The sequence below is a fragment of the Lipotes vexillifer genome, unplaced genomic scaffold (assembly GCF_000442215.2).
Source record: "Lipotes vexillifer unplaced genomic scaffold, Lipotes_vexillifer_v1.1 scaffold43, whole genome shotgun sequence".
Lineage (NCBI taxonomy): Eukaryota > Metazoa > Chordata > Mammalia > Artiodactyla > Lipotidae > Lipotes > Lipotes vexillifer.
The window spans coordinates 162,443-171,171 of record NW_006770037.1 but is presented as its reverse complement, the minus strand read 5'-3'; the positions used below and the strand labels follow the sequence as shown (position 1 = coordinate 171,171).

Below are 8,729 nucleotides of genomic sequence, written 5' to 3'. Positions count from 1 at the left end.
GACCAAAGTGCCAGATACACTCTTTCTCCAGGTGTTAGGGACAGGGGTGGGGCTCCATTCGTGTATATCTAACCCTTTAAGAGGACAGATTGGACAAGTTAATGGTTAAAAAACATCGTTAGCATCCAAAGCTGAAGGCTGTTTAGAAGTAGAAACACCTATACCCTTAGCCACTAATGACCTTTAGGATGCTGGGCAGAGTTGGCCTAATTCCGCCTTGTGTGAGTGTGGTTCATATCTAAGAAAGTTCCTGTCTTTACTTCTGAAAAGATATCCAGCAGCCAGCTCAAAGGGAACTTGCCTAAGCCTCAGGGAACGCTTTACCATTCATATTTTGCTGTGTCTCAGAACTAAGAGTTACTTAGCATCTAGAGCATTATGACTGAGAGTGGAAATCAAATTCACGTTGGGTCCTGAGACCAAATGAACATCAGTGTCTCTAGAGGTCTCCCATTGCCTAAGACTGGCACGTGTGCTAAAATCTCAGCCCAACTGATTATATTCCCAGATGACTATACGGGACCATATGTTTTTAAATGAGCCAACATTATTAGAAAACCATTATCTCATGATTAATGACAGCAAAGGAAACAAAAACAAGGCAAGGGCAGAAAACAACCTATTTTCAGAGAATAAACCCTAGGGATAACAATGATTAGTGGGACTTGCAAAATAAGCCTCGAAGGGAGCTCTGAGTCCAGCACGCTCATACATTCTTGGGAGAGCACAAATCAACACAATCTCTCTGGAAAGCAGTTGGGCAATATTTATCAAGTTCCCAAATATGTTCTCACCCATTGTCTTGATGATGTCACTCCTTGACTTGATCCAAAAAATGCAAAGTATAGACAAAGAAGTATTACCAAGGTGTTAGAAATAGCCTAAATATGAATAACATAACCCATTAGGTAAAACAGAAAACTTCCACACAATGGAACTTGGAAACAATAAATACAAAAAATTTAAATGATGAGGAAAAATACACACGGAATAAAGTTATACGAAAAGAGAATACAAAATTATATAGAGAGTATGACCTCAGCTAATTTTCTAATATCTATATATTATATATATGCATTTTTCGAATACATTTTCATATTTAATATTCTAATGTATCACATACAATATTTTCTAGTAAATATTATACATATCTTTCTGATACATATTTTCTAGAAAAAAAGATTGGAAGAACGTATGTCAAAATGTTAACAGTGTATTATCCCTTTTGTATAGAAAATGGAAGTACCAGAAATTGCTAGATATGCCCCAGTATCTGCTTTCCCCTTCTTCCATGCTTGTGATAGAATCTAAGCTAGGCACATACATGTCAAGAATAACTGCTTTTCCCAGCCTCCCTTGTTGCTAGGTGTGTGGCCATGTGACAAAGTTCAAGGGGATTGCTGCAGCAGTGATGGGTGCAACTTCTGGGTCATGCCGTTCCCTTTCCAACTTTCTCCCTTCCTACTGGTTATAGTGAGGTCCTTATGGTAGGAAGCCACTTTAGACCATAAAGCAAGGAAAATATGCTTGGAATGATGTAACAGTATGATAGAAGGAGACTGGATACCTGGATGACCTTGTGGAGGAGACTTACCTTACCAGCCCTGGACCACACACCTCTGGATTGTTATGTGAGAGAGAAATAAATTCTAACTTCCGTAAGCCACTGTGAAATCAGGTCTCTGCTATATGTGGTTCAACCAAAAACCTAATTAATGGAAGGGATCAGTCTTAATTTTTTTTTTACACTATAAGTATTTTCCAAATTTTCAATGATCACCATGAATTACTTTCACCATCAGAAAAAGTTTAAGTTAAGCATTGTTTACTAATCTTAAAAAGATTAAGACAGCATAGAATGAAGTTTGGGTAACATGTGCCTTCTTCCCACATATGAGAGGAAAAATGAAATCCACAGTTTTGAGAAATAGTTTTTACACCATATGCCAGAGAAAAATCACACACAAACTCCCTGCATTTGCATGACCCTTTAATCAAACTCCATGGCACTTTATTTCAAGCCTTTTGAAAAATAGTTTTAATAAGGAAAAGTTGTAGAAATAAAATCTGCATGAGGAATACTCTAAAAAAAACCTCTAGTCAATGTATTATCCATTTAAGAGGATACCTAGGCTTCTTAAAGTAAATCTTAGATCATTCTTAAAAACCAGTTTTGTAGGTGCACTAACTCATACCTTTAATTTAAGGGTGTTGATTGTTCTCCATACAGAATCATAATGAATCACTCCTCAGTAATCCCACTTTGTTGACTGTCCATCAAAAAAGCATGTATGTTGGGATTTCCCTGGTGGTGCAATGGTTAAGAATCTGTCTGCCAATGCAGGGGACACAGGTTTGAGCCCTGGTCCAGGAAGATCCCACATGCTGTGGAGCAACTAAGCCCGTACGCCACTACGCCACTACGCCACCGTAGCCCGAATGCTACTGAGCCTGTGCTCTAAAGCCCACGAGCCACAACTGCTGAGCCCGCACACCACAACTACTGAAGCCTGCGCACCTGGAGCCCGTGCTCTACCACAAGAGAAACCACCGCAATGAGAGGCCTGCGCACAGCAATGAAGACTAGCCCCTGTTCACCACAACTAGAGAAAGCCCATGTGCAGCAACGAAGACCCAACGCAGCCAAAAAATAAATAACTAAATGGGGGAAAAAAAAAAAGCACGTATGTTGATTTTACTTTCCCCTGGAGTGATGACAGATTTGGCAGAGCTCACATAACCTCCTTGGTCTCCTCTGTGATCCAGGGGCCTATATTATAAGATGACTGTCCAAGATAAAGGAATTATATCTACTCCATAAAATTAGAGAAAAGAGACCTGGTCTACTTGGGGATCAGATCTGAAACAATGGCCTCACTAAAACCGGTCTCTAACTGTATTAGAATAATGCACTGAGGAGCGCTTAAATCTGTAATATTATGCCAGTGGCATTTTGGCACCTTTTAGAGGCTCACTAAAGCCCTGTGCACCTGCACATCAGACACTTACCGGGTAGATCTGAGAGACTTATATGTAATTATATAGCAGATAAAGGACCAATTTTCCCCCCTTCTTCCTGAAAGAATGCCAAATGGCCCTTTTCTCTCCTGTGAATCACAACACCCAACAGTAAAACGGCTAACTTATATTCAGTAACAAAGGGAGGATGCCAGAGTTTCTTCAATTCCCTCTCAGGACAACTGTGCCAGTACGTTCTCAAGAAACCCTACACTCTCTTGTGATAGTCAAATTGAAGCTGATAGTCAGCGCTCTGAATTCTCAGTTTCTCTCCCCCTCTTCCCTTTACAGGAACATAAGCAGCCCAACTCCACAGGCCTAATTACCATGGTAACACCATGCACCGTGATTATGAGTGTGTTTGTTTTTTAAAATGACTCACAGATTGTTCGCCCAGAAGCCCCAGACACACAGGTTTCTGGCTGGTTTATAAAATCTATCCAAAGTTTTCTTGCAAATGTCTTGTTCTTCATAGCACAACTGGTGTGACAGCAAGAGAGTCATCAAATCAATATGCCCATCTCCTTAAGGACGAAAAAACCCCACTCGGTTCCTTAAACACTCCAAGATTAATCAATTTAAAACTCGGGTTAATAATGAAATTAATTTGAGTTTGTACACTGGAGAAAAGTAATCTGTTTCTAATTTAAATAATTAAGGTAGTTCATAATGTAGTTTTAGGGACCCAAACAAAATTATCAGGTGAAATAAAATCAGCAGTAATAATTATCAAATAAAATAGCCTACATCGGTGCATACATGGGTGATCATATGTAAAGTGTTTTAAAAGAATAAATGTAAGTCCTTTTTTTAAAATTAAAAATGCATTTTCTTTTCCTTAACACTGTCTGATCGTAACAATATAACTTGATTCTAGGGTAAATGTAAGTCTTAATGCCGAGATGTTTTTAAACTAAGGTCTAAAATAAAGAGACTTATTTTTAAAAAGCAAACATGAAAGGGTCCAGACATTTGGAAGAACTGTGGACTACTTCCATCTATTTATCAATACGTATTATTTAAGACCCTCTATGTACTAAGCACCACTGTTTATAACTGAACATTGTAATAGGACTTAGGGAAGACTATTTTCTTACTGGAGACAAAGGTCATGGGCATGGCTGAGTCCTTCATCTTCCCTCAGAAGATCCTTTGTGTCACAAGGCACCATTCTGGATGAGCTTTTAGTGAGAGGGACCATGACCCAGTGATCACATCAGGCCTAGAATTCAGAGTCCTGACGTGGGCATCATGGGTGGCTCTCTCCAAAAAAAATAGATGTTGGTAATTTTGGTATATTGATTTTCCTCTGTATGAAATGGAAATAAACCCTATTTTAAAAGAAATTTAAATGAAAAATTTTGTATAAATCTATATAAATTAAAATGTGAAGTACCCTGATATTTACTTATGGTATGACATATGATAAGCAGACACACACACACACACAATTCATTAAAAATGACTATCTCCAGGACTCTGGGAGGGCTCATGACAAGGAGTACTTCCCAGAACTTCTGCTGCCAGTGCCCTTGTCCTCATGGTGAGACACAGCCACATCCCGCCTCTGCAGGAGACCCTCCAACACTAGCAGGGCTGAGGGCAGACAGCAGAAGCAAGAAGAGCTACAATCCTGCAGCCTGTGGAACAAAAACCACATTCACAGAAAGACAGACAAGATGAAAAGGCAGGGGGCTATGTACCAGATGAAGGAACAAGATAAAACTCCAGAAAAACAACTAAATGAAGTGGAGATAGGCAACCTTCCAGAAAAAGAATTCAGAATAATGATAGTGAAGATGATCCAGGACCTCGGAAAAAGAAAGGACACAAAGATTGAGAAGATGCAAGAAATGTTTAACAAAGACCTAGAAGATTAAAGACCAAACAAACAGAGGTGAACAATACAATAACTGAAATGAAAACTACACTAGAAGGAATCAATAGCAGAATTACTGAGGCAGAAGAAAGGATAAGTAACCTGGAAGACAGAATGGTGGAATTCACTGCTGCGGAACAGAACAAAGAAAAAAGAATGAAAAGAAATGAAGACAGCCTAAGAGACCTCTGGGACAACATTAAATGCAACAACATTCGCATTATAGGGGTCCCAGAAGGAGAAGAGAGAGAGAAAGGACCCAAGAAAATATTTGAAGAGATTATAGTCGAAAACTTCCCTAACATGGGAAGTAGCCACCCAAGTCCAGGAAGCGCAGCGAGTCCCATACAGGATAAACCCAAGGAGAAACACGTCAAGACACATAGTAATCAAACTGGAAAAAATTAAAGACAAAGAAAAATTATTAAAAGCAGCAAGGGAAAAATGACAAATAATATACACGGGAACTCCCATAAGGTTAACAGCTGATTTCTCAGCAGAAACTCTATAAGCCAGAAGGGAGTGGCATGTTATACTTAAAGTGATGAAAGCGAAGAACGTACAACCAAGATTACTCTACCCGGCAAGGATCTCATTCAGATTCGATGGAGAAATCAAAAGCTTTACAGAGAAGCAAAAGCTAAGAGAATTCAGCACCACAAAACCAGCTCTACAACAAATGCTAAAGGAACTTCTCTAAGTGGGAAACACAAGAGAAGAAAAGGACCTACAAAAACAAACCCAAAACAATTAAGAAAATGGTCACAGGAACATACATATCGATAATTGCCTTAAATGTGAATGGATTAAATGCTCCAACCAAAAGACACAGGCTTCCTGAATGGATACAAAACAAGACCCATGTATATGCTGTCTACACGAGACCCACTTCAGACCTAGGGACACATACAGACTGAAAGTGAGGGGACGGAAAAAGATATTCCATGCAAATGGAAATCAAAAGAAAGCTGGAGTAGAAATACTCATATCAGATAAAATAGACTTTAAAATAAAGAATGTTACAAGAGACAAGGAAGGACACTACATAATGATCAAGGGATCAAGCCAAGAAGAAGATATAACAGTTATAAATATATATGCACCCAACATAGGACCACCTCAATAAGTAAGGCAACTGCTAACACCTATAAAACAGGAAATCGACAGTAACACAATAATAGTGGGGGACTTTAACACCTCACTTACACCAATGGACAGATGATCCAAAATGAAAATAAATAAGGAAACAGAAGCTTTAAATGACACTATAGACCAGATAGATTTAATTCATATTTATAGGACATTCCATCCAAAAACAGCAGATTACACTTTCTTCTCAAGTGCACATGGAACATTCTCCAGGATAGATCATATCTTGGGTCACAAATCAAGCCACAGTAAATTTAAGAAAATTGAAATCATATCAAGCATCTTTTCTGACCACAATGCTATGAGATTAGAAATCAATTACAGGGAAAAAACCATAAAAAACACAAACACGTGGAGGCTAAACAATATGTTACTAAACAACCAAGAGATCACTGGAGAAATCAAAGAGGAAATCAAAAAATACCTAGAGACAAATGACAGTGAAAACAGGACAATCCAAAACCTATGGGATGCAGCAAAAGCAGTTCTAATAGGGAAGGTTATAGCTATACAAACCTACCTCAAGAAACAAGAAAAATCTCAAATAAACAATCTAACCTTACACCTAAAGGAACTAGAGAAAGAAGAACAAACAAAACACAAAGCTAGCAGAAGGAAAGAAATCATAAAGATCAGATCAGAAATAAATGAAAAAGAAATGAAGGAAACAATAGCAAAGATCAATAAAACTAAAAGCTGGTTCTTTGAGAAGATAAACAAAATTGATAAACCATTAGCCAGACTCATCAAGAAAAAGAGGGAGAGGACTCAAATCAATAAAATTAGAAATGAAAAAGGAGAAGTTACAACAGACACCACAGAAATACAAAGCATCCTAAGAGACTACTACAAGCAATTCTATGCCAATAAAATGGACAACCTGGAAGAAATGGACAAATTCTTAGAAAGGTATAACCTTCCAAGACTGAACCAAGAAGAAATAGAAAATATGAACAGACCAATCACAAGTAATGAAATTGAGATTGCGATTAAAAATTTTCCAACAAACAAAAGTCCAGGACCAGATGGCTTCACAGGTGAATTCTATCAAACATTTAGAGAAGAGCTAACACCCATCCTTCTCAAACTCTTCCAAAAAATTGCAGAGGAACACCCCCAAACTCATTCTATGAGGCCACCATCCCCCTGAAACCAAAGATACTACAAGAAAAGAAAATTACAGACCAATATGACTGATGAATATAGATGCAAAAATCCTCAACAAAATACTAGCAAACAGAATCCAACAACACATTAAAAGGATCATACACCATGATCAAGTGGGATTTATCCCAGGGATGCAAGGATTCTTCAATACATGCAAATCAATCAATGTGATACACCATATTAACAAATTGAAGAATAAAAACCATATGATCATCTCAATAGATGCAGAAAAAGCTTTTGACAAAATTCAACACCCGTTTATGATAAAAAACTCTCCAGAAAGTGGGCATAGAGGGAACCTACCTCAACATAATAAAGGCCATATATGACAAACCCACAGCAAACATCATCCTCAATGGTGAAAACTGAAAGCATTTCCTCTAAGATCAGGAACAAGGCCAGGTTGCCCACTCTCACCACTATTATCCAACATAGTTTTGGAAGTCCTAGCAACAGCAATCAGAGAAGAAAAAGAAATAAAAGGAATACAAATTGGAAAAGAAGAAGTAAAACAGTCACTGTTTGCAGATGACATGATACTATACATAGAGAATCCTAAAGATGTCACCAGAAAACTACAAGAGCTAATCAATGAATTTGGTAAAGTAGCAGGATACAAAATTAATGCACAGAAATCTCTTGCATTCCTATATACTAATGATGAAAAATCTGAAAGTGAAATTAAGGAAACACTCCCATTTACCATTGCAACAAAAAGAATAAAATACCTAGGAATAAACCTACCTAGGGAGACAAAAGACCTGTATGCAGAAAACTATAAGACACTGATGAAAGAAATTAAAGATGATACCAACAGATGGAGAGATATACCACGTTCTTGGATTGGAAGAATCAATATTGTGAAAATGACTATGCTACCCAAAGCAATTTACAGAGTCAATGAAAACACTACCAAATTACCAATGGCATTTTTTTTTTCTTTGCGATACGTGGGCCTCTCACTGTCGTGGCCTCTCCTGTTGCCGGACGTGCAAGCTCAGCGGCCATGGCTCACAGGCCCAGCCGCTCCGGCATGTGGGATCCTCCCGGACCGGGGCACGAACCCATATCCCCTGCATCGGCAGGCGGACTCTCAATCACCGCGCCACCAGGGAGGCCCACCAATGGCATTTTTTATGGAACTAGAACAAAAAATCTTAAAATTTTATGGAGACACAAAAGACCCCGAATAGCCAAAGCAGCCTTGAGGGAAAAAAATGGAGCTGGAGGAATCAGACTCCCTGACTTCAAACTATATTACAAAGCTACAGTAATCAAGACAATATGGTACTGGCACAAAAACAGAAGCATAGATCAATGGAACAAGATAGAAAGCCCAGAGATAAACCCATGCACCTATGGTCAAGTAATCTATGACAAAGGTGGCAAGGATATACAATGGAGAAAAGACAGTCTCTTCAATAAGTGGTGCTGGGAAAACTGGAAAGCTACATGTAAAAGAATGAAATTAGAACACTCCCTAACACCACACACAAAAATAAACTCAAAATGGATT

General features: G+C 38.4%; 1 protein-coding gene across 1 annotated transcript in view; it reads right to left on the bottom strand.

Annotated features, from left to right (window-relative positions):
• GNG2 (G protein subunit gamma 2) overlaps window positions 1–8,729 on the bottom strand; it is a 137,072-nt gene that overhangs the window by 116,742 nt on the left and 11,601 nt on the right. The window lies entirely within an intron of this gene.